The 25233-nt window shown below is 47.9% G+C and overlaps 1 long non-coding RNA gene across 2 annotated transcripts in view; it reads left to right on the top strand.

The window, feature by feature from the left end:
* The first annotated feature begins 2168 nt into the window (after positions 1-2168).
* Positions 2169-25233, top strand: part of LOC116649092 — a 134896-nt gene continuing 111831 nt past the window's right edge. For both annotated transcript variants that reach the window (XR_004302617.1, XR_004302616.1), the window contains exons 1-2: positions 2169-2342; positions 20234-20515. This is a non-coding gene — a long non-coding RNA (uncharacterized LOC116649092). The remainder of the gene's footprint in view (positions 2343-20233; positions 20516-25233) is intronic.

The following is a 25233-nucleotide window of genomic DNA, read 5'->3' on the forward strand; positions in this document are numbered from 1 at the left end:
CGCAGACAAAAGCTGCCCGAATCTTATTCAGGGACACTGGGTAAGGGTCCCTTGTGCGGACAGTAATGTCCACAAAGGCTGACTTCAAGTTAAGCTTCAACCCCTGAGAAGAAACTGCTTTGGGGTGCTTTCCTGCACTGCTCAGTAGGACTGATAAATCAACGTTTCTCCTTTTCTTCAAGGTAGAAAAATCTAGCTGACAAGACCTGACACAGAGGGGTGACCTTGGAAGGGAGAGTCAACACAGGTCATCAAGATGCCTGGTGCAAAGGACAGGTGTGATTTCCAGGCCCTTCTTAGCCCAAATGATTCTAGTAAAGGGGTTGCAAATGTGGGCTCTGAAGGCAGACTCCCTGTCTCTGAATCCCAGCTCCATCACATGCTACCAGTGTGACCCTGGGCAATTTAGTGAATCTCCTTACATCTTAAAAAATGCGTGTAATAAGAGCACATGCACACAGGTGTCCACGAAGACTGACTTCACCCAAATATTACATTTAGAATAGTGTTGTAACTTGAAGCAGATGCTCAGTAAATATTGCCTTTAGGTGATTTCACTTGGCATTTCTCAATCTAGATTCCCTCATTGGTAAAATGGGCCACGATACTATGCAAATACACAAGATTCATCCGTCTGACAATTGTTTACTTGCAGTACACACTGTTTGAGTTGTTGAGAGTTCTGGGGTGGGGAGAGTAGAACATAGGAAGCCATCCACATCGGGCTTACATTTTGGATGGGAGGAAAGGCAGGTAGAGGAGTTGAAGACAGATTATATGCAAAGAGCCAAACAAACACGATAATAGATAGTGAATTGCCTATTCAACTAAATCCTCTGTACATAGGGATTACATTCTGTGTATCTAAATTCCCTGACCTTTTGAAAGGGACAATAAAAAAAGAGCAATCCCATAGAGCTCAATGGATTAATAGATGTAAAGCAGCTCCTAGGGGACAGATAGGCTGGCGGCAGGGGGAGGGAGTGGGGTGGGTGCAGCAAGAAGAGGTCATAGAGGAGCCTTCTCTCAGTCAGTCACTCCCCCTAGGAGACCTCCCAGAGTACTCCCTCATGGTAGTTGATCTGGAATCTGCATTTGGCTCTCCAACTGGGAGGCTGGTATTCTCATGGAGAGGAAAAAAATGATGAGTGTGGGGAACCACAAATCATAAACCTACAGATGGATGGCAGGTCAGGGAGGAAGAGTAAAGCAGGCCCCCATCCCTCAGCCAGGAATAATGGGATCTATTTTATTTCCCACTGATCTGGAGAGGCCAAAAATACTTCCTCTGATGAAAACAAAAAAATCCCCCAGCCCTTTGGGCTGCAAAAACAAGCTCCCTGTCCCCTCCTTCCGACTTCTCCCCTGGCTTCCGTCTGCAGCAGCCACCAAAGAGGACAACGGGGGAATTAGCATCACTCGTTCAAGAAAATAATTCTCTGCTGTCATCGAAAACTCCAAGAATCAGTATTTTACAGACCACCTTTTGGGTCGGAACGTTTTCTTAGCCGCATTCTACTCCTCCTGGCCGTCTCCCCATCTCATCTGTCCTGTCCCCTTGCTCAAGACACCGCGGTTTCCAAGTGCAGGTGTGGCCTCACCGGATTGTTGTGTGCTTACACACACACACACACACACACACACACCCGCAGAGCTCAGACAGAGCGCCTACCACCCTCCACTCAGAGGCGCGGAGAACCGGGTTCCAACCTTCCAGGGCTAAAGCCAAGAGCTAAGGCCAGAAGCGGGTAAAGCAGAAATTAGGGGCAAAGTAACGAATTCCCGTGGGGTCTGCCGGAGCAGCCCAGCGCCCCTTCCCTCTTTTTCTCGTGCAGCCCCTCCTGGCCGAGAGGAATTCTCCCAGGCTCCTCTTCCGGCTGGAGGGCTCTGGTTCTTCACCTTCACCTAGCTTGGGGCCGGGGCCAGGACGGGGCACAGGTGGGCGGGGTGAGAGCTAGGACCGGGGCGGGGGCGGGGCCGGGGCGCAGGTGGGCGGGGTGAGATCTAGGACCGGGCGGGGGAGGGGGCGGGGCGTAGGGTGGGCGGGGTAAGAACTGGGACGGGTCGGGAGCGGGGCGCGGGTGGGCGGGGTGAGATCTGGGACCGGGGCGGGGCCGGGGCGCAGGTGGGCGGGGCCGGGAAGCGGGGCGGCGGGAGGGGCTGGAGAAAAGTTGCGGGGATCCACGCGCCTGCAGCCGCCAGAGCCCGAGCCGCCGGAGTGAGGACCATCCCGCAGCTACAGAGCGCGCGGCGTGAGCCCGGGGCCGCAGGGAGCGCTCCAGACCCACCTCCCGGGGATGTGTGGGGCCCTAAGCCTGGTGCTGGCGCGCGGCCGGGCACAGGTAAGGCCGGAGTGGGCGTCTGTCGCGCCGGCCCTCCGCAGGCGGGGCAGCCTGAACTTGGGGTTTGTTGGGGAAATCTGGCAGGGGCGCTGATAACACCAGCAATGCCTCTGCGGGGCTCAGGGCGGCCCTTTCCCTGGATGGGCAGCCATGTGGGGAATTGGGACAAATTTGCCCGTTCCAGGATCTTCAGCACCCCTACCGGGAACCATGTGGAGCACCTGGAACCAAACTAGGTTCTGTTCCCAGGAGCGAGGAGGGAGCATGGCTGAGGGGAAGCGTTTACTGTCCCCCACGGCGGGCTTCCATGGGGTCTACTCCCATTCCACACTGAACACGTTGTGGCATTTGGGATCCAGGAAGTGGGGCAGGTTATGTGAACCCCTATCCACAAACACGCGCTCACATCCTGGCCCCCCATCCATACCCCCAGCTTGTTTAATTGGGACTGGGGAGCCCTGGCAGAGGGCCTGGCTTTTTGCGCCTGTTCCTTCCAAGCCAGGTCCTGGAGCAGATCTTGGATCACTAGGCAGCTAACAGAAAACTCCGGCTTGGCAGAAATCTGGGAACCACCCCCGACACCCTAGATTCAGTCCGATGTGATTTGGGGGGTTGCAGTAGAGACTGTCAGGCTCAAAGACGCTGGTGTCTGGGGCGAGCAGGTGTGAGTCTATCTTACAGGACTAGTTTTCCCAGGAGGCTCATACCTGAGGCTGTCGCTCAGTCCCCCTGCACGGAGACAATGCACCTCTTGGAGTTGAGGGGATTTAGCGGGCACGCTGGGCACGAAGCACAGCGCCGTGAGTGTTCCAGAGACCAGCTGGCCTTATGGCTCTTGCTGTTTTTATTCTGCGCACGTGGGGCTGGGGTCACCGCGGGGACGCCGCGGGAGGGGCGGGGAGAGTTGCAGGCCGTGGTGCCTCCCCCCCCCCCCCCCCCCCCCGGCAGGGGGAGCAAGGCCTCAGCTCTGCAGGGACAGGGCCTGCGCCCACAGCTGATGCCTGGGTCCAGGGGTGCGGGTCCAGGAGGAGAAAAAAGAGAGAGTACCTCTTTCTTGCCGCTGCACAGGGGTGAGGGTCTGCAGGGCCTCGTGGGTTAAACTGCCCGCCGGTCGCCCGCGTCTCTGCGTTTTGCCTCTGGGGCCCCTGGCTCCACCTGTCTCTGGACCCATTGGTTGTCAAAAGCCAAATCCACCTTCATGGAAATCATTTTCCTCTTCTTCCTGAAACGGTTTAAGCTGGGCTTGAAGCACTTTGGTAGGACGCCCGGACCCTCTGCCAACTGATCCTGAAAAGTTGCATTTGCTTCTCAGTAATGTACATGCACAGCGTGGAATCCCAGAGAAATCCACCCTCCTTCTCAGGTTCCTGACAACTCAATACACCGCGTCGTCTCCAGCAGTGTTCCCTGAAGTTTATAATGGTGCCCCTTTCCACACTCTAGAAAAAACAAGGCCCCACATATGCGGAGGTGTGATAGTGTGTAGGGGGTTATCTTTCTTGTCTGTTCCATTTGAGTATATATGTGCGTGCCTGGATTGAGCACATGGTGAATCTCCCATCTCTCTCCTTCTCTGTTGGTTTTGACTATCAGTCTAGTCTTTAGAGGCGGGATTCAGACTGTGTCTGTGTGTGCATTCACTTGTGTGTGATTGTGTATTTATGTTTTTTATTTTATAAAAACATTGCCTAAACTGAAGTTCATTCAGAGATGGACCAAAGAAATAGTAATCTGGTACGACACTCAAGAAAAAACTGGTTATGCTGGATATATTAAGAGGTGGAATTGTTTTGTCCTTTATGGGAGATTTAAGATACTTTTCGGGAGTAATTTTGATGCCATACTTGCAGACTTTAGAAATTGAGCCCCATGTCATATGAGAAGGATGGGTTTTAACAAGCTGTTTGGACAACGTGGAGTTTATAGTGTGTGGGTAATTTATCCTCTGTTAAGTGGGCTTCTGCATATATCTTGATGTAAAAAAACTAAGTTGCCAAGGTCAGGTGAAAAACAAGTCTTCTCATATCTCCTACTTGAAAGAGACACTACACAACTGGGTCAACACTTAGTGTGTAAAACCATCCCTGTTTTAGAATCTAACGGTCTTATCCCCCCCTCCCACTCATAAATGCAAATAGCTATTCTTGTTCAAGGAGACTGTATAGAAAAAAGAGAAGCACCTTTTGAGAGATTCCATTTTAAGTCAACTAGGAGGCCAGATCAGAGAAAGTACTTGCAGAATTGGAACAAATAATGTCAAGTGCAATTATCACATGGGAGCAGGGTGAGGAATGCCTGTGGAAGTATTGCTAAGTTCTCTCAGTTCATGGGACTGTAAGTGATTTATTAAGAACCAAACATCCATCATCCAGAAAGGCATATAATGAAAAACGAAATCGCCCTCGTGCATTTCTCTCTCTTTCCAGCCTTGCTCCTAAGGGGAAGCCATTTTAAATTCTTTATTGGTTTTGTTTTTTATTTCTTTTGGTGATGACTTCCTTGTAGGGCTGTTTGCTAATGTGACTGACCCTAAGTCAGTAACTACTCCCCCTTCTTCCCTGACGGCATCCAGATTTTTTTGCAGAGCAGTGTGCCCCGATGAAAGGAAAATACAGTTCCCAGCCACCCTTGCAGCTAAGGGTGGTCACATGACATTGATCTGCCCAATGGGATGCGAAGGAAGGCCGTGGGGGCGGGGCTTTTAGGGAAGACCAAGGTCCCGGATTCAAGATGGAGGCACAGGGGAACCTTGTGTGGACGGCTCAGGCACCTCTTGGGTTCTTGGTCACTCAGGTTCTTGCATGAGTGTAAAGCTTCCTCCCCAGAGCAAGTCTCCATTCCCTGTGGGTCCCCTGGGCATCCCTGAATTGATTTCTGTGACCAACTCGCCACTGACTTTAAAATAAAGACCTCGTAGACACACGCACACTGCCAAATGGTGGTGAGCATGCGCAGAAACTGGATCTCTCCTACGTCGCTGGTGGGAATGTGAAATGGTACAACCAATCTGGAAAAAGTTGGCTGTTTCTTTTCTTTTTTTTTTTAAGATTTTATTTATTTATCTGAGAGAGAGAATGGGAGAGAGAGAGAGCATGAGAGGGGGAGGGTCAGAGGGAGAAGCAGACCCCCTGCTGAGCAGGGCGCCCGATGTGGGACTCGATCCAGGGACTCCAGGATCATGACCTGAGCCGAAGGCAGTTGCTTAACCAACTGAGCCACCCAGGCGCCCAAATTTGGGTGTTTCTTTTTTTTTTTTTTTTAAATGTTTTATTTATTTATTCATGAGAGTCACAGAGAGAGGCAGAGGCAGAGGGAGAAGCAGGCTCCCCGCCTAGCAGGGAACCCGATGCGGGACTCGATCCCAGGACCCTGGGATCATGACCTGAGCCGAAGGCAGACGCTTAACCATCTGAGCCACCCAGGCGCCCCTTGTTGGGTGTTTCTTAAAAATTCATACCCACTTAGCAGGCAAGCCACTCCCGGGCATTTGTCGCAGATGCACACTTACGTCCCCACCAAAACTTTATGTGAATATTCATCGCAGTTTTATGGGCAATAACCCCCAAACTGCAAACAACCCTCGTGTCCTCTCACTGGTGAATGGTTAACGTGTCAACATTCCCATCGTGGGACATGGGCTCTTGCTCTCTTTTGGAAACTCTGAGCTTATTCTTATTTAAATCAGAGGTTTCAAGGTGAGTCTGGTTAGCGATAGATGGATAGATGGATGTGTGTGTACGTGGATGCATGGGTGAATACGCGTATACCCATTTCCCAGCTCGTGGCTCGTAATGAGGGCAGCGACAGGAGCCCGCCGGTAGCTGGGCCTCCCGAAGGCTGTCACGCTCTCCTCTGAGGACACGCCTCATGCAGTGGGGTGGTGGAGGCAATCTCAGAAAATGCTGGAGCCCGTATGGTTTCATTTCTCATTCAGTATGTGGGCAGCAGCTGTACCACCTATTAATGGAAAAAAAGACTGATGGTACCGCACTGGGTTTTGAGATTAAACAGGGGGATGATGGCTTGCCCAGGCATGAGGCATTTATCAATACATGTCCCTGTGGCTTCATAACATGTTCCTAAATCCTGGTAGGACATTTTGTGGTCAGCTCGTTCCGGGACAAAATGAGGACCTGCCTGCTGATGTTTATGACTTTCCATATAAGGTTTTAGATAAAATTTGTCTGACATTATGCTTGAGGCAGGGTGGGACAGGAGGGTAAACCTCCTCGGATTCCCGGAGGAATTTGCCACGGTCATTAAGGAGAACATGCCTTAAATTTCTTGTAAATCAATCCTTGGGAGGTGTCACAAACCTATTTATAATTAAAGAAAACTTCCTTAAGATTCATATTTCCTTTCATTTCCTTTTCTGCATATGAAACTCAAGGAGAAGTTAACGGTTTCCTTAGAAGATCCAATCTGAGCATTTTACCCTCCAGTCTGGCTGGCTGTGTGTCTCCTTACTTCAAATGTAGAACATTCTTAAGCTGTGCCAGGGGGTTTAGGGGACGTTGCCAAGCCCTGCACTTCACTGGTCTCAGTGCTAGGTGGGCTGCTTGCTCCAAAGCCCAGTATGCAGACAGAGCTAGGAAATGTACATATGCACACCAAACCATGTATCTGCGCGCACACACACACACACATCTGTCCGTCCATCCATCCATCCATCCATCCATCACAAACCCGATTCATGTTGATACCTCTGATTGCAGTAAATCACCAGGGTTCATTCTGTCCTTCTCCCCTTTTCTTACTTTTACCTTCTTTTTCTGACATCGAGAAACCCAGCTCTCATGGTCTATGTTTCCGTACTTATTCATTCCTAGTGTAAGCTGTTTCAGAAGTGCTCATTGCCTTTAGCCTTACAGTATCCAGTTAAGAGACAGTTTCCAAAGCTACTCAGGCCGGATCTTTTCCTTCTCATATCCTTTAGTGTGGCTGTGTTGTTCATTTGTAATATGGTTAGGCTCGTCAGTGCTGTTCACATTCCATTCCAATCTTTTTCGTTTCTGGTTTATCCTCCCTATGATTATTTTGCACCAATAAGCAGATGCATGTGTGTTCTCTTACACCCTCTTCCTTCTGCACCAAGGGGGTGTGTGTTACAGATGCTCACGTGTACGCTTAACACTAGGTCCTGGAAATGACACCCAATTCAGTTCCTCATTCCTTCCCCTCTTCCTTTTAAATCGATTTTGTTTTTTAGAGCAGTTTTAGGTTCACAGCAAAACTGAGTGGGAAGAACAGAGAGTTCCCATACACCGCCTCCCCCACTACCATCATCCCGCCCCCCATCCTCTGCTGTAGCTGCCTAGTACTTCGCTTGTGGATGCACCCCAAGTTATTCAACCACTCCTCTATGTCCGGACATGTTTTTATTGTTTTATTGTTTCCAATATTTTGCAGCTACAAACAGTGCTATAAGGAGTCAGCTTGTGTGCACGTATTTTTATATGTTTGGGGGGAATATCTTCAGGCGGCTTCCTAGAAGTGAGATCGCTGGGTGAAGACATAAGTGCATATGCAGTTTACCTAAGAGTTGCCACGTTTGCTGACAGCCTCGCCAGCAACATGTGTTAGCGTCCTTTGTAATTTTTTGCCATTCTGTTAGCCGAGCCATGGCATCTCAGTGTTGTTTTAATTTTCACCTAATTATGAGTGAGTCTGAATACTTTCTCATCTGTTGGACAGCCATTTTCATATTTTTTATTGTTAATTTTCTCCTTACATGTCCCTTTGCTATTTCAGTCTGATTTTGAGAAGTTCCAATTTTAGTAAGAATTGAATTTCTTTTTCAGTGACATGTAATTAGGTTCAGGTTAACTATTGGTATCTAAATCTGACAATGCCTTGAGAAACCTCCAGCATTGAGGGGGGTGGAGACACACACCGTGTGGAGTGTGTGCGGTGCTGGGGCCGGGCACTGTCAGGGTGGAATTGGATTGATTGTGGTACCAAGAAAGTTTGAGGGAGACCCTGGGAGAATTCATTCCTAGATTCCTGTAACAGCCCTTTCTCTGGTCACAGAGGGGCTGCTCAGATCTGTGAGATCTCATGGGACGGGGGGCAGAGCGGATAAGAGTGAGGACTGAATTTGGGCCATCTGCGTGTGAATCCCAGTCACCCCTGAACGAGCTGTGCAATCTTCAGCATGCCACATGACCTCTCTGTGATCAATGCATATTTGTTGGGTGGACGATTGACTTTAGAAGTAGTATAAGACTGATCCCGAATAAGGTATGTGGATTGCCAACAGTTGGCGACCCAGCCAATAAAATGTAATGAGCATGGAAGGTTAGGATACTTTGGGGCTTTTGTCTCATTCTGGGAGAGAGTTCCTCCCCCTGCCTGGTCATTACGGCTGATTTATCATTTCGGATATACTAATGTGCTTTGTCTGATGTTTCCTTAATGCCAACTACCTACCATTTGGTGGTTTTGCTTTTTACCGTATCAACGATGTGCGATTTTCATGAGTTTCACCAGATATGCATCCTGTGTATAATTATTTACTTTGTCTTTAAGTCAATCCATTTTACAAAACATATAATTCATCTAAAAAGGAAACTTGACCTTTACCACCATCAATAGAAGACCGGCTTATGATGAAGATAAGGTTATCATAGATATAAAGACCACACATAGGAAACAACAAAGTGAAATTCAGTTGAGTTACTGTTACGTGCAGCAGGGCCTGGGCAGAGGCCAGCTCTCTCTCCATCCGAAAGGAGACAGGTTAGCCCCGACCAGAGACTTTCTCCCTGAAGTCCAGACTGGAGGGCTGAAGGAGAACTTGAAGGAGATTGTCTCACTCTACGACTCTGTGGTGCTTAAGGTCATGTCTCTGCACCACCAGAACCGAATCTAGATCGTCAGGCCTTGGAAAATCCGTTTTCATCATCAGAGAGATTAGAACCAGTCCAGGCGCAGACATACCCAAGACGGCCCTTTGCTGGCCTGCCTCAGTTGCCCAAGGTCTCGGCTGCTGACTCCAGAAACCCCGTTCAGTTCTGTGGGGCTTGTGCCCCTGTGTGTGTGTGTGTGTGTGTGTGTGTGTGTGATTCCTAGAAACTGCTAGAATATACTTTCCCTTTTACAGGTGTGTCTAGCTTGTCCTGTGTGCAAATCCTGGTTATTTTTTCTCCCATTCTGCCCCCCCACCCTTTCTCCTCTCCTCTTCACTTCTCTCTCTCTCTCTCTCTGTTTTTTTGTGTTTTTTTTTTTTTCTGAGAAATAGACCAAGCCCTCATGGAACTCACAGACTCTGTAGAGGGAGAGAAAAGGCAAATGCATAAGTTAACATATTTTTCCCCAGGCCAAAGTATAACTTGAATGAATGAGTCTAGAAATAGATAGGACTGTGTTTCAGTAGTTCTGTTTTAGGAATTAGAGAATGAAATGAAGCAATACTAATGAGATCCCGCAGAAGGCATCAGGATTGTCTTGCTGGATGCTGAATTGAAGACGACTGTCGATGAGCATGATTTAGCGGAGCATCTACTACAGAGGCCTGTATGGTGGGCTTCAAGGGACATAGACCCTCTGAGTGAGGGACTGTCTGAACATGCACACTACTGTTCAAGTCCCCGAGGAAGTGATGTGGACAGCAAGTGACCTGAGAGAAGAGAGAGGACCATGCAGTCCCAGCGGACAACCAGAGGAGCCTTCCTGGAGGAGGAGGCTTGGGTGGATGAGCAGGGCTTGGCTTGATGAATGTAACCTGGTGACCGGCTGCTGCTTTTCATGGGGCATTAGTCAACTGAGATTGGACGTTCCAGTCCCTGGGATTTCAACTCTGTCCTATTTCAGCATTTTGAAGATTCTGAGATGCTTTTCACCCATCCATTTTATTTAATTCCTCACAGTCTTCAGAAATCCTCAGGATTGTGATCCCCATTTTCCAGATGAGCCAACAGAGGCTCAGAAGGGTGAAGTGACTTTCACAAGGGAGCAAAGTTAAGGAAGGCGAGTTTGAGCTGAGCCTTTTCGTCCCCAGAATCTGACTTCTCACCAGGACTCTGTGCTCAGGGAGGCCCTGAAGCTGAAATGCCCACCAGCAGGAGCACGAGAGACAGACACACCTTCCCGTATTCATCCAGGGAAATGCTAACCAGCCATGAAAATTAATTAGTGCTGCATGTTTTAGCAGGGATAAAGCCTTTAAAACGTAAAATTGAATATAAAAATTAAAAAGCGAGTTGCCAGAGCATACTAGAACAAGATATCATTATATACGATTTAAAACATGCAAAAAATGTCATACATTTTTATGAATACATAATCACATAGAGAAAGCACAACATAAAAAAAAATACACACGGAAATCATATAAGCGTCGGGAGAATGGCTGTCTCTGAGGAGGGCAGGACGTGGATGGGATGAGGTGGGGGTTCCCATGAACTTCAGCGCACCTGTATCTTATTTCCTGAGCTGGGTGGGGACAGGGGTGCTGTGTGATTTTCTGCACTCTTTCGCTGCCTGATGTATTTAATAATTAAAATTTTAATTAGGTGAATGGTCATCCAGTGGTCAGGCTTGCACATTTTCTTCTAGACTGACTCCAAGACAAGAAGCTTTTCCTGATGTGATCGATAGATGGAACCAACACCTGCTTTGGCTCAGCTCAGCGTGTAACGCACATGACCTATTTGGTCCACTGAACCGAATCTCTAATCAGTGGCCCCCACCCGTGGGCTGGGGCTTTCTTAGAGGCCAAGTACAGTGAGGTCTGTTGTTGGCACCTGTTTCTGGTTGAATTACACTGAGTGTGTTCACTCTTTTCAATTCGGAGAATCAGAGTCTGAACTGAATTCCCAGACAAGCCCGAGCATAAAGTCCAGGAGGAGCAACAGTTCTGAGGCTGGGAGTAGACCGTGCCATTCGTTCATTCCACGGACATTTCCCGTGTGTCTGCGGTGTTCCAGGTCTTCTCCTAGACACTGGGGCTGTAGCAGCACGCAGCAGAAATGTAATGTTTGTCCCGCTGGAGACATTCACTCTATCAAGGGAGACATCCACCCTTTTCCGGAAAACAAGTAAGCGAAGTGCCAGAGATCATAATTAGGAACCTTACTTAAACCATTGCCAAAGTAAGCATATGTATTTGCAAAGTTTGATTTGCTTGCAGCTAAATAGCAGCACATATTAAGTAATTAATTAAATGCTATTTGTTGAGCACCTACTATGCGTCAGGGGCCATCCTAAACACGAGGTCCCGGGGGAGATCCCAGGCCTGCCTCTCATTGGTCTGATTTGAGCCAGAGGCTCACCCCTGAACCAATGACTGTGACCCAGAGGATGGATGTTCTGATTGGCTCTGCCTGGTCACATGTCTGTCTATTTCTAACCCTGGTCACAGGTCCACCCTTAGAACATTTGGGCTCCATTCAAACCACACAGACTAAATCCAAACAGGGTGATTTCCCAGAAAGAAACAAGGGGCTCTTCCGAGAACGGGGAGGACAGACGGTCTCAGAGAGGGGAGATCTGAAATGATCTCCAAGCTCCTTCTCCCTCCCCGAAGTTCAGCTCAGCCTTCCCTTTTGCCTTGGTTCCTCTGGAAACTCCTTGTGAACCGGGACTCATCCCTCCACCTGCTTGCCATGTTGGGCTCCCAGCTGGACGAGTGGGCTGTGAGCCCTGGGCTCCCAGGAGAGGGGAGCAGCTCCCTTCCCTGGGGTGACTGCTCTTGATGCCAGTTTGCTTGCTGATTGTGCACTGAGGGTCGTTCCCGGCTTGTCGAGGAAGCCCTCATTCCTGGGCTCATGGTCCCCTCCTCCATCTCAAAGCAAACATGGCAGGTGCAGTCCCTGGCACGCTTCTGGTCTCTTCTGCTTCTTCTGCCTTGACATCTCTCTGGCTGACTCTCTTGCCTTCCTCTTCCACTGTTAAGGGTTCATGTGATTAGGGCCCATGGGGATAGTCCGGAACAAGCTGCCTACCTTCAGTCCCTGACCTTCGTTGCATCTGCAGAGTTCCTTCTGCCGCTCAGTGTAACCTGCTCACTCGCACGTCACAGGGAGTAGGTCATGGACATCTGGCGGGGGCATCGCCTATCACAGAGGCTAATCGAAATGTCGAAGTGGGGTGGATGGCTAGGGTTGGAGTGGAAATTTGAGGTCATGGAATCCATCCCCTGACTTCAGCTCCTGACCTTTCCCGTGCACACTGGGAGGCTGCTGCTAACAGAGCAGGTGTATTTCTGTCCCCTCTCCCAGAGAGGACAGAAAATGCCCACCCTGGCTCAGTGAGCCTAGCTCCTCTGTGAGCTGCTTTCCACATGAGTGTGAGTGAGGGGCAGTGTGACCTGCTGGTTAGCACCATCTGGGCCGGAATCCCAGCACGACACTCCCTAGCTCTCCAACTTTGGATGAATCACTAACTTCGCAGCCTCGGTCTCTTCTCCTGCTGTGTCCAGAGCCCCAGGCCTTCCTCTGTGTAAGGCTCCCTTCTAGTCCATGCGGATACGGCAGAACCAGGGCTGACCAAGTCCCAAGCTGTTCACACCGTAGAAAGTCAGGACGAAAGCACAGTGAAGAATGTGAGCCCTGGTAAATAATAAGCACCAGAATTATCAGCAGGGCTTGGGGAGTGAGGGGAGCTGGTCAGAATCCATGCTTTAGGAAGGAAAGCTTTGCTGAGACACCTGAACAATGGGAAGGAGCCAGCCATGGAGAGTCCTAGGGAGAGCATTACAGGTGGATGAAGCCTAGAGGTGTGAAGGCCCTCAGGTCGAGCATGGCACAAACCACCCGTGTGAGGAGCGGGATCTGAAGGAGCCTCGGAGCACAGAAAGGCGCGGAGGAACCTTGCCTCCGGTACGTGGCCGAGCTGCATGGGGCTGCATGTCTAACTTGAATTAGTTTTCTTGTGTCGTAAATGCTTCCAGAAGCCTGACCCTGTGTAGAGGGAGAAGCAAAGCTCAGGCTCTTTCCTGAGGGTCTGAGAGGATTTACCAGGTTTCCACGTGGATTTCTAAGAAATGCTTTTTTGCTCACTTTAGAGTTTTTTAACTTAAAGAAATAACAACAGCAACACCAGTTTCTGCCAAGGACGTGTTATTTTTTTTTCACCGAATTCATCGATAGGTAGCTGGGTCAGGTGACCTGTTCCACATTTTATAGCTTTATAGTTTCTTTGCAATGACCCTATGCAGTAAACAATTCTTAAAAAAATTCAAAGGGGCAGCAGTAATCAGGCATATGGGGTGCATTATGTGATTTCATCCCAACTAGAGGAGTTTGGTGTCGTTTGGTGACACTTGCCTTGGATCTCTTCCATAAACGGAATATGCCTTTGTCTCTGGTAATTTCATTTTAAAAATACTTCTGTCCTGTTTGAGGTTGACTACTGCTCACTGTCATTTAGACAGATGACTTCAGAGATCACTTAATGAGAGAAAGGAAGAAGATAATGTATTACATACCATTATAATTTATAATCCATAATTATATAATGAGATATTTTAATTATGCAGACATGCATTTTTTTTTTTTGATCCACATGGTCTAGCTCCATAAGGCTCTTTGCAAATATTTATCCCACCCTCTTCTTTGCTCTCTTTACATTTTATTCCCAACACCAGAACTGATTATCTGAATTGTGTCTGTCATTTTGATTATATGCTTCTCACTGAGGGTCACTGACTGCTCATTTCTGCATCCCCAGCACAGGACTGGCAGCTTGTTAGAGCTCATTAAATATTTGTTGAATTGAATTAAATTTGAAATACTAAATTAAAAATCTTGCCCCAACCTGCAGGGTCCTTCGCAGTTCTTATCGTGGCAATATGCTTGCATTCATACTTAATAAATACATTGCGGCTTTCCCTCTAAATGGGAATGAAGACTTTTATACAGTCCTTGGGCTCCCCTGAGCTTAGCTTAAGAAACTTTCTGCCTGCCCTTGGGGCTGGGGCGTCAGGATCAATGTTAGGAGCTGTTTCTCTGGAGGAAGGAGAAGTTTCACTGAGCCAGAAAAGTGACCATTTTGAATTGCTTGGGATCTGATTTAATGCTGATTGGAGTATTTGAAATTTGGCTTGGATATAAAGTAGAAACGCCAATTTTTTTTCCCTGCAGATTTGAGAAGGATTTGATTTTGAACAGAGGAGTCATGGCAGATGGTGAGGAAACTCAAACTCGGGAACTTCTCCAAAACCTCACCGTCCTCTCTGACCTCCTCTTGCAACGTTCCCTGCTCCCGGGTTCCAGCCACGTGGACCCTCCGGGGGCTCCATGAATCACCACACTTGTCCCCATCTCAAGACAGTTTGTGATTGTTCTTCCCTCCGCCTAGAATGCTGTTTGTGTGGATCTCTGCATAGCTGGTTTCTCCTCCTCGGAGAGTTCCAAGCCCCAACACCCCCTCTTTCTGAAGAGCCTTCTCTTCTGTCCCAAAGAGATCCCATGTGAAGCAGTCTCTCCCATGACCCAGCTTCATTGTCTTCCCTGCATTCATCACTCCTCCCTGGGGTGGTCTTATTGCTTATTTATTTAGCATCGGTGATGCTCACTGGAACGTCAGCTTCGTGCAGGCAGAAACTGTGCCCGAGTTCCTCACCTTCACCCAGGGCGAAGAACAGGGCTCAATACGTAAGTATCTGTGGAACAAACACCCCTTCAGCTTTTCGATCCGACAGGGAACTCATGTGCTGTGCTATCTTGTGATAGAAAGTAGTAACGTGCGATTTGACAAATCCTATCAAATTTGAGATGCTCCAAGTCAGAACCCCCATTCCTTGTCCCACCTGTATGACTCCTATTTTTCATACGTATTTATCGCCCGTGTGAAGATTTCAGGAGGGCAGATGTTAGTTGTGGGACGGATCGATTTGTTGGCGCCTCTGCTTGGCAGGTGGATGACGCAGGGGATCCTGCTCCAGATTTGGGATCTCCTCATTAGGGACTTTCCTTTAGGACTGATGCGGAAGAAATGGTTAGCAAGGGAAGAAAGATATTCTCAAGACCCTCTAACTCCCTGAAGTTTGTCTCTCCCGAATATCTTCTTCCTCAAACCCTGAAATCCCAGAATCCTTCAGTCCATTAGGGAAGATGAAGCAGATTAACATGTGAGCCATAGACCTAGTTCAGCTAAACCATCATCAAGGCAGCTGAGGGCTGGGGACTGGTCCATGATCATCTTCCGTGACTTTATAGCCATCTTCTTGTTCCCCTTATCAGGGCTTAGATTTTGGACATAACATGATTTCTTTGGGTCTCAGTTTCTACATCTTCCTATACCGAGGTTTGGTAGAACCAATTTAGAGACACTAAAAATGGGCTACTTGCTTCTTTTGGCAGAGGGTTGGATGAAAGGGATGTGACAGAGGGTGTGACGTGATCCTGAGCCAAGCAGATCCTCTTGTGAACAGCTTTCCAACCCTGTGGACATCAGAGTGATGATAACTGGCCGTTTACACCCAAAGGATGCTGCTCATCCGTGAAATGATGTTGAGCTAAAGCAGTGGTTCTCAATGTGGGTTCCAGGGACCCCTGGGGTTCCTAACACTCTAATCATCACCATTATTATCAGCAGCAGCGTGTTGTTATTAGCTTTTTCACTTTCATTCTTCATGTGTATGCCGTGGAGTTTTCCAGAAGCAGCATGATGTGTGGTATTGCAACAGATTGAATGTAGAAACTGATGTGAAAATCCAGTCATCTTGTCTTAAGCCAGACATTTAGAGATTTGCAAAAATGCAAAACTGTGTCCCTCCTGTCACAGATTTTTTTTTGTTTTTTAAAAATAGTTATTTTTCATAAATACGTCATTTATGTTAGCATCTCATGGGCTTATTATTGTTATTTTTTAGTGGGTTCTTTTTTAATTCCCCCCCCCCCAAAATCTGAAATAACTTTTTAAACTTCAATTCCTGAGACACATAGGAATTCTCCAGTGTTTGGCTTATTTTTAGGGTTTGTGTGGTGCACATCTGAGTTCAGCTCATCTCGAAATAGGTTTTTTCCTTCCTTCTGTGTAGAAACAGAAGGCAGCTGGTCTTAAAGGTCGCAGTAAATCAGGACTGCTTGTGATTTGTCAATTCTGTGAATCTGAGCTGTTTCTTGCCAGAGTTCAACCTGAAGGTGGGAGACAGGTAGCCTCTGTCACTAAGGAAGTTTTGTGGGGTAGTCTTGCAAGGTTTCCTAGGGCAGCTTCTCCTGCAGACCCCCGTTCCTTTCCTCTGGCTTAGTCTTACCTCGGTTTGCAGTAGTTTCAGGTTTGAATCGGTCAACTTGTATACCTTCGTGCTCACGAGCCAGTTATAATTATGTTCTGGAATGGAGGGGAAAAGGAGAACATTTGTGACTTAATGAGAAATGAGATTGTGCAGATATTCCTGATGCTACTGACAGTGTAAATTCAATAACTCAATTTTGGTGGCTTCCTGTTGGAGAAAAAAAAGCCATAGGAGTTAGATTCCATTTTGCAATGCAGCTGGGCTGGATTCCACAGCTGAAGTCCTAGGATCAGATAAAGCATTTCCATCACGGAGCAGGCTAATAAAGCCCCTAATAGGATTTGCTGACCATAAGAACCACTGACCAAGGAGCAGCGGCAAAATTCTATTTATTTGCCATCTGCATGTAAATTTCATATCTAATGGATATTGTGTCAGAAATTTTAGTGCAATTAGATAGAACAGAATACAGTATAATATTTGAGCTCAGATATAAAAAAAGACAGCCTGTTTGTATATGCGCATGGGAAAACTCCAGCTCATTCTTGATTTCTGTAAGAAACTCAATCTCAGATCCTGACTCCATGATCACAGCGGTTAAGCTTGGTTGGCTAAAAATACAGCAGTCACTCAAAGGCTGGGAGGTGGGGAATGAACTTTCAGCACAGAAAAAACATCCAAGTCTTGCCTTATTAATAGCTCTTCGAATGAAGTGTCAATGTGTACTTTACCAGTAATGCCTCCAACAACTATAAAAAGTACTCTATGTGGCTGAAGGACAGATATTTTTGAAGTTAATTATAGCTAGTCATAGATTAGAGAAACATTGTTCTTCGATTTTTTTAATTTTAAAGGAAATGAACTGACATGATGAAATCAAAAGATCAGGATTCAAGTATGTGGATGTCGATCCGTTACATAACTAGTTACATAATTAATATCGGGATGAAGGAGGGGCGAGAGACTGCTTTAAAAACTACACATCACCCTCTATGTACTTTGTTGATAACAACTATATGTTTGTTGTGGGTGAAGTACTCGTAGTAATGTTAGAGGAAGAGATAAGTGAGAGCCTCCCTCTTAGTGAGACCAGCATAAAAATTAAGACACCTTCTTTGTAACTGTGTGTTTATATCTCTTCCTTCTCTCTCCACCAGCTATCGGATTGTGGATTGCCTTAGAATCAGTTTTAGTGAGTGTTAGAGATATCTGATCTACTGAGTGTAAGGTATCTGATCTCCTTTTTAATTTCAGATGATGAAATCTCAAGGTGTTGAGATAGCTTCACCCAGCACATACTACCATCTGTTAGAAATGCTTTCACTGCAAGTAGCAGAAAACTCGGGTAACTTAACCCACTTGAGATAGTGCTTTGTTTTGCTTACTTAGCAAGATGTCTGGATCTCAGCAGCTGCTGACGTCAGTTTGGTTTTTCAGGAACATTAGGCCCCCATGCCATATGATTGGCTCTGACTTTCCCTCATGGTCCCAGGATGGCTGCCTAATACCAAGCATCACAGCCATATTCAAGGCAGGACGTAGTATGGAAGGAGCCAAAACCAGGGATGCTTGTCTTTTTTATCAGGACAGTCAAGCAATTCCAGAAGCCCCCAGCCCCTACCTGGTTCTGTCTCATTGGTCAGGGCTGTTTCACACCTGGAAAAATGAGCATTTACTTTCCCAACTGCCTCTGGGGCTCACTCACCGGATAATCCAGCAAGCGCTTGCCGGCCATATGGCCCCTGCTGCACAGCGGTGTTAAGGGTTTGGGACTGCAGTGATGACCACGATAGACACGGTCCTCAGTGTTAGAGGAATCATAGGCTCTTGAGGGAAGGGGTATTAAATAATCAGTTAAGAGATGAGGTGTGGAGCTACTATTAAGTGCACACTGGAGCGAGAGAGGTGGACCAGAGCTGTGAGGACCCATGGAAGGCTTCCTGCACTGACTGTTAGAGGATGAACGCAAGAGAATGGAGTGAAGAGAATGAAATGACCATTTTCAGGAGCAGTGTGGCCAGAGAGAACTGTGTGGCCAACGGGCGCCAGGCCCAGGTGCCGCAAGGAGGAGCACTCGTTCCCATCGCGCAGGACGTCAGCATCGTCCCAGAGCACCTGCCCGGGGCCACTGCGCGTGCTGGGCTCTCTGCTGCCTCTTCCCGTCTTCGGTTGATAACTGCCAACACTTGTGGTGTGAAGGGTTGGATCCTGCTGGATCCTCGTGGTCTGTAGCTTTGCTTGGACTCGGAGAGTTCTCCACTCTCCCCCGGGCGTGTCTCAGGAAATCTTGAAAGGTAGGAGAGTCACATCACTATCGTTTCCCCCCCATTTATGTCTGAGAGCTGGCTGGAGTCTGCCTGTGAAGGCATCAAAGACAAATACCACATGATCTCACCTATGTGGAATTTAAGAAACAAAACCGATGAACATGGGGAAAGGAAAGGAAAAATAAAATAAGATGAAAACAGAGAGAGAGAGACAAACTGCGAGACTCAACTCTAGGAAACAAACTGAGGGTTGCTGGATGGGAGGTGGGTGGGGGGATGGGGTCACAGGGGGATGGGCATTAAGGAGGGCACCTGATGTGATGAGCACTGGGTGTTATATGCAAGTGATGAATCGCTAAATTCTAGCCCTGAAACTAGTAATACACTATATGTTTACTATATTGAATTTAAATAAAAAATTTAAAAAAAAGATGTTGATGTGATGGCTCCTTCCCACAGGACTAATTTCTTAGCCAGTAGTTCAGCAGTGGGTATTTTCTTACACTGATGACTTTCCTATCTTTATGTAATTTCATACGTGAGGGGGTCGATCAACAAATACATGGACGAAGAATATCCTGCAGAAATATAAATAGAACGTAAGATGTGGAGTCGGTGTGTCTGTGAGTAGGGAGGTCACGGGCATGTTTTGTGCAGTTGTAGGTTTATTTGATTTTCTGTGGCGAATGCTATGAATACCACCAAGCCTAAACCATTTTTTTTTTTCCCTGACGCCAACTCATAAGGATAACGAACTTTATTAGGTTTCTGAGACATAGAATGTCTGGGATTAAATGGCGTATTTTGGTCACTACATCTGCGTACTTCAGCGAGTATATTTTCAGCAGAGAATGTCTATTGTTGTTCAAAAGATGCTCTGCTACCTTCCACTTGCTAAAGCAGGGTACAAACTTTTTCTCCCCTGGTCATCACCACCGTCCAATTTCCTTCCGTGGGGACATTTCAGATGAGTTTCCTTATCTGGCAAATGGGAATCGTAATGCCATCTCTACCGTGGAGACCTGGGGAAGATTAAATGAGAAGGGAAATGTAGAATGTTTAGAACAGCACTTCACACATCACAGGCGCTCAATAAAATTTAGTGCTTTTATTTTTGAGTGGGATCATTATGCTATTATTTATTTGTGGAAGGCACCGCGGAGGGCAGAGGGCATGCTGACTTGGTTGGGGGCAAAATCTTAGTAGTTGGCCATGTTGATTGCGTTCCATCTATTAGGTAGTCAAGTCGAGGGTCTTCATGGACAGTTTAACACATCACTCTGTTTTCTTCCTTTTCTTCTCTTTAGCTTTCATTGCTCAGTTTTTTATCTGCTATCCTCATGGCAAGGTAAGCCATGGAAAATGAACAGTGGTCAAAACAGACACGCACTGTTCTAGAATGAGCCTTCTGTTTGATCGAGAATGCATCTTCCTATTTTCAGGTGCTTATGTACAGTAGCCGGCGGGAAGTAAGGCCTCGTTGAGAGCCGGAAGAACGAGAACCTCAGCAGAATCAGAATAGCGTTTCCAACACGGGATATCTCAGACTTCTGCTTGGCGGGCTTCTTCCCATCGTCCCTTTCCTGAGGTGCAGGGGGAGAGGCTTGGAGAAAACAGAAATGATGTACGAAGCAGGAATGAGATGTACATGTCATGTGCAAAGCAAAGGGGACGCTGGCCTTGGAGTAATTGGCCCTTTGTGCTCCGACGTGGTCGTGTTGCAGGTAGGAATGCTGGGCGCTGGCCCTTTGCTAAGACCAGTGGTATCTCAAGACTTCAGAATATTAAGCCAGATGAGCTTGGCATTTCTAGTTGGTGTGCTTTCTTCTCTCTCTTAAAGGTCATTCTTGGAGTTTATGGGACTAAATTCTGGATGAAACCCAGAAGCAGATAGGAGCTTTGCCTCAAAGTATTCAACAGGCAAGACAAGTTGTCACCTTTGTCGTGAAAACCATCCACGGAATCCTCTGGGCTTTCTGTCTACCCCATTTATTTATTTATTTTAAAATATCTATTTATTTATTTTAGACAGAGAGAGAGAGAGTGGGGGTGGGGGGGGCAGAGGAAGAGGGAGAGAATCCTAAGCAGGCTTCACGCCCAGCTCAGAGCCTGATGCTGGACTTGATCTCATGACCCTGAGATCATGACCTGAGCTGAAACCAAGAGTCGGATGCTCAACCGACTGAGCTACCCAGGCGCCCCTACCCCATTTATTGAGCATGCATCTTCCAGGCCACAATGACACCTGGAGGATTTCCTTGGTCTTTGCATTCAAGCACACCAGTAAACTGACTCCCTCATGATCTCAATGTGGCTGCAGAGCCTCCAGACATCACCAGCACACACGGCTCTATCAGAAATAGGGGACGTCGTTCTCGTGCATCTCGTTTCAACCATGGAAGAAAATCTTTCCCACAGTATGAAAGTTACCCTATAAAATCCCATAATTCTCTTTTGGTTATCTTGTTTCATAATTTGTTGCTGGGGGCAATAATGTTGCGATCGACACCTCTGTATTCCCCCGCCCAGAATAAATCCTTGTAAAATAAAATTTAAAAAAATACATAGTTTGTTGGACTCTAGGACTGAGTGAACTGTAAATGTTTTTAAAAAGAGAGGATAATACAAATCATGGTCATTTTGGTTTGTGAGGATGAGTTCTTTATTTTCTTTAGATGGGACAGAAGGTTATGGGAGGAGACAACAAAAACCTTTAACCCGAGTAACATCAATATGAGACAAGCTTACATTTCAGTATCCTGTCTCCCTCCTTGTCCTGTGCCACCAGATAGGACAGGGGGCTGTTCCTTGCATGACTTCTGTCTGTGCCATTGGGAAGCAAGTCTCAAAGGAAATGAACTGCATCATCTTGAATGGCCAGAAACCACCCTATGGAGCCTGCCTCGACCTCCCCATTGGAACGGGCACTGAGTGAAAAGCTCAGCGGTCCCCCCCAGGAACAAGAGTATGTGCTTCTAGAGTCTGGGAGAATAGCAGAGCCCTAAGATACATTTTTTAAAGATCCCACCCACTGGGTTCTATTATAATCCCAGCTCAAGATACAAGGAAGAGCAAAGCCGCATTCTTCCTGAGGGCACTGCTGTCTTCTTTGGAGATCTAAAGGCCATCTTTCTGGGGTTTCTGTTTGCAGGGGTTTCTGAATACAGAAAGTCTTCTGGCGTTTGAGCAGAAACAAGGGTTGTCTATGAGCTGGAGGCCCATCGCTTTCTGGGCAGCGGGAGCATTGATAGTGGAGGTGGTGAGGCTGGGTGCGGAGCTGCTGGGGAGAGTGTCCTGGGAGGACGGCCACTTGGAGAGGAGCCAGTCACTGGCTAGGGTGGGTGTGACTTTCGGCAGCGCTGACCCGAAGTTTAATGCTGAGGCCGAGGAGGAGCAAGACGTGTGAAGATTTGGAAGCATTTCTAGCTGTGAGAGGAGGAAGGGAGGGCAAGAGCCCTGAGCCCAGACACTCCCTGGGACGCATCCCGTGGGGTGGCGGCCCACCCTTAGAATGCCAAGGCCGCCAGACTCCCATGTCTTGTGTAGGCCGAGTGAGTCCGGCCAGAGAAGTCAGTCCGTGGCACTGGGAGGCTCTCGGTAAATCCTGGGCTTGTTGTCTTGTGCGTGAGTGCTCTCTCTTCACCCTCTGCCCTTTCTCCCACCCCCCAGACCCGGAGGCCGTTGTGCACGGGACTTGGCTCCTCCCGAACCTCCAGGTCTCCAGATATCCCAGATCATCTCACCGGGAGAAGGCTCCTGCTCTTTCTGCCACCTGGGGGACTTTGTCTGGAGGCCCTGTCACCCCTGGAGTCCTGGAATGCTGGGGGCTCAGCTGCTCTGGCAGATAAAGCGTGCAGAGTCCGAGGCTACACACCCCGAACACGCACACATTTACTTGTAAGCACTTGTAGAAAAGAGGGAGACTGAAATAATAGTTTAAATACAATTCTGCCGGCCGTTGCACTCCGAGGCGTCTGCAGCAGGGAGCGGGCGGGGGCAGGCGAAGCAGCTCTCCTGGGTGACTCGCCGTTTGCTCAGGAAGCTCAGGGCCCAGGCATCTCCCACGTGTGCGACTCTGGGGTCTCAGGGTCTGGAGGAAGTGTGGATCTTCCCTGGCAAAAGCTACGGGTTAGGTGCTTTGTGCCTGGCTTAAGGGATATTCAGAGGTGATTTTTTTTTTTTTAACAGGGCCTCTTTTTTTTTTTTTTTTTTTTTTTTTACCATATGCACCCTGAACACTAAACTCTCCTGTAAGATTCAACTCCGTTCGCCTTTAGTAAGGCTTTCTAAGAATTTAACCTATTTTTAAGACTCCAGGAGGCAATGCTGTTTGACAGGAGCTGGTGTGTATGGGAGCTTGAGGTCTCCAGGGGGTGAGGACTTAGGCGATAGGAAATGGGAGGATTCGTGGTGATGGGGACAAGCCTTGGATCCAGTCTGGGACAGGTGCCACCCTTAGAGAGCCAGGAAGGCAAAGCAAAACTGTGCACTGCTAAGAGACACGGCAACATCGGAGGCAAACTGAAAAAAAAAATTGGTAGTTACTTCCAGCCCCGCTGCGGGTTCATCGGTGTGCCCCGCATCTTCTTGGAAGTGAAAGGCTTTCTCCTCAGCAGAACTTTGGTTTTAATTTTATTTCTTAGATTCTGAATTACTTCAGGCATGCTTACATATGCAGCAGTTATCGTGCAACTATCGCTTCTCTCCCATCAGCTTCGTTATAGACTTTGCCATTTTGCCATTATGGCTTCTGAACGTTTCTTAAGAGGAGGGAAACATCACGCAGATGTGGTTGACTTGTTGGCTCCCTTCCCGTAAAGAACTGAGCTCCGGTGGCTGTGTGAAGGGCCATTCTGGACTTGTGCTGGGGGGTTCTCCGGGGTTTTCGGATCCTTTTGTTTTTGCTTCCCTCCCTGTAGGGCTGAGAGCTGGTGGGAGGTGGCTGGTCTCACACTTGCCTCCCCTCACTGGGGAGCTCTGACAGCCCCCAGCCTCCCTTACCCCCAGCACTTCCCTGCCCCCCTCCCTCATGGGCGGTGCCCCCCCCACCCCCCGCAGCTTCTGGAAGGTCTCAGGCTGCCAGGGACATCCCTAAATGCAATCCTCTCCAAGCTGCCCCGGAAGAGACGCTTTGTGTGGGACTGCCACCTCGCGGTCATCTTTTACTCATCAGCCCTGGGTCCCCGGGAATGACCGCATAGAAGGATACTGAGCACAAGCTTTGTTATGGTCCCTTTTTTAGGACCCATTCAGGCCAGTCTTCTGGGGAGTTCATTCTTCGTTCACTGCGCCGTCCTCCGCCGTGGTTGATGTTGTACCTCTGTGAGGCTAGCTAGACCTAACAGGGCTCCATGCCTCATTACCACTGGTCTTTGGACACGGAGGCGGGGGGTGTTAGGGGTGCGAACCCCCTGCACAGTGGAAAATTTGAGTACCACTTTCGGCTTTCCAGAAACTTAACTCCTAACAGCCCACTGCTGACCGGAATTCTTACCGCTCCCATAAACAGTGGATTAACCCAGATTTTGCACGTTGTATGTATCACGTAGTGTATTCTTACAGTAAAGTAAGCTGGGGAAAAGGAAGACATTAATAAGGGGCAGAAAAATACATTTACAGGACTGGACTGTATTTATCGGAAAAAGCCCACCTGCGAGTGGATGAGTGCAGTTCAAATCCGCGCTGTTCGGGGGTCCAGCTCTAACCCGTCTCCTCGGTCCAGCACGCACGTCTTTAGCTTTTCCGCGGGCCTAGACTAGGGGAGGTTGGACGGGGCACGGATGATGCCATTGTCGTAGTTCAAGTGGATATTCTGCTTTTTGTAAATGCCACAGGCAGTGGACTTCCCGGAGCAGGGAACATGCCTGCTGTCTCACACGCTGGATGCGCGGTGGCCGTCGTTGGAGAAACCAAGGCGGTCTAAGTAGGGATCCGTTGTCCTTCCTGTTTTATGGCCTGCAGTGCACTGGGTAATTTTGCTGTTGCCCTACTATCTCCTTGCATAAAGCAGTCAGTTGCCCTGAGCATGGCTCAGAATATATTGCTCATTAAATTGAGTTCCAGACAAGACTGCGAGGGTATTAGCTTGATGCTCCAAAGGAGCAGTAAGCCTCAGGGGCTTAGTGTGGTTATTCATTTGCTAAATAACACAGACACACAATAGCTTAATTACAGTATTTTGCTCTGAAAAAGAATTGTAGTGATTTCCACATCAGAGTATCTCATTAATGAGATTTGCTAACTGTTATTGGCAATATTCGGAAATGCCCTTTTATTTTAAATCATTTTCTAAATTGCTAATGTCGTTTGTGGGAGAGGAGAGTTCCTAAAACCTCTTGTGGAGGTGAAATGTTAGTGATTCAGAAAATCCTCAATGTTAATTTCTTCCCGGGTGGCAAGACTTGATGGTGCGAAAAAAATGCATTTTTGACATCTCTCGGCG

Source organism: Phoca vitulina, unplaced genomic scaffold (assembly GCF_004348235.1).
Source record: "Phoca vitulina isolate PV1807 unplaced genomic scaffold, GSC_HSeal_1.0 scaffold46, whole genome shotgun sequence".
In the NCBI taxonomy this organism is placed as follows: Eukaryota; Metazoa; Chordata; class Mammalia; order Carnivora; family Phocidae; genus Phoca; species Phoca vitulina.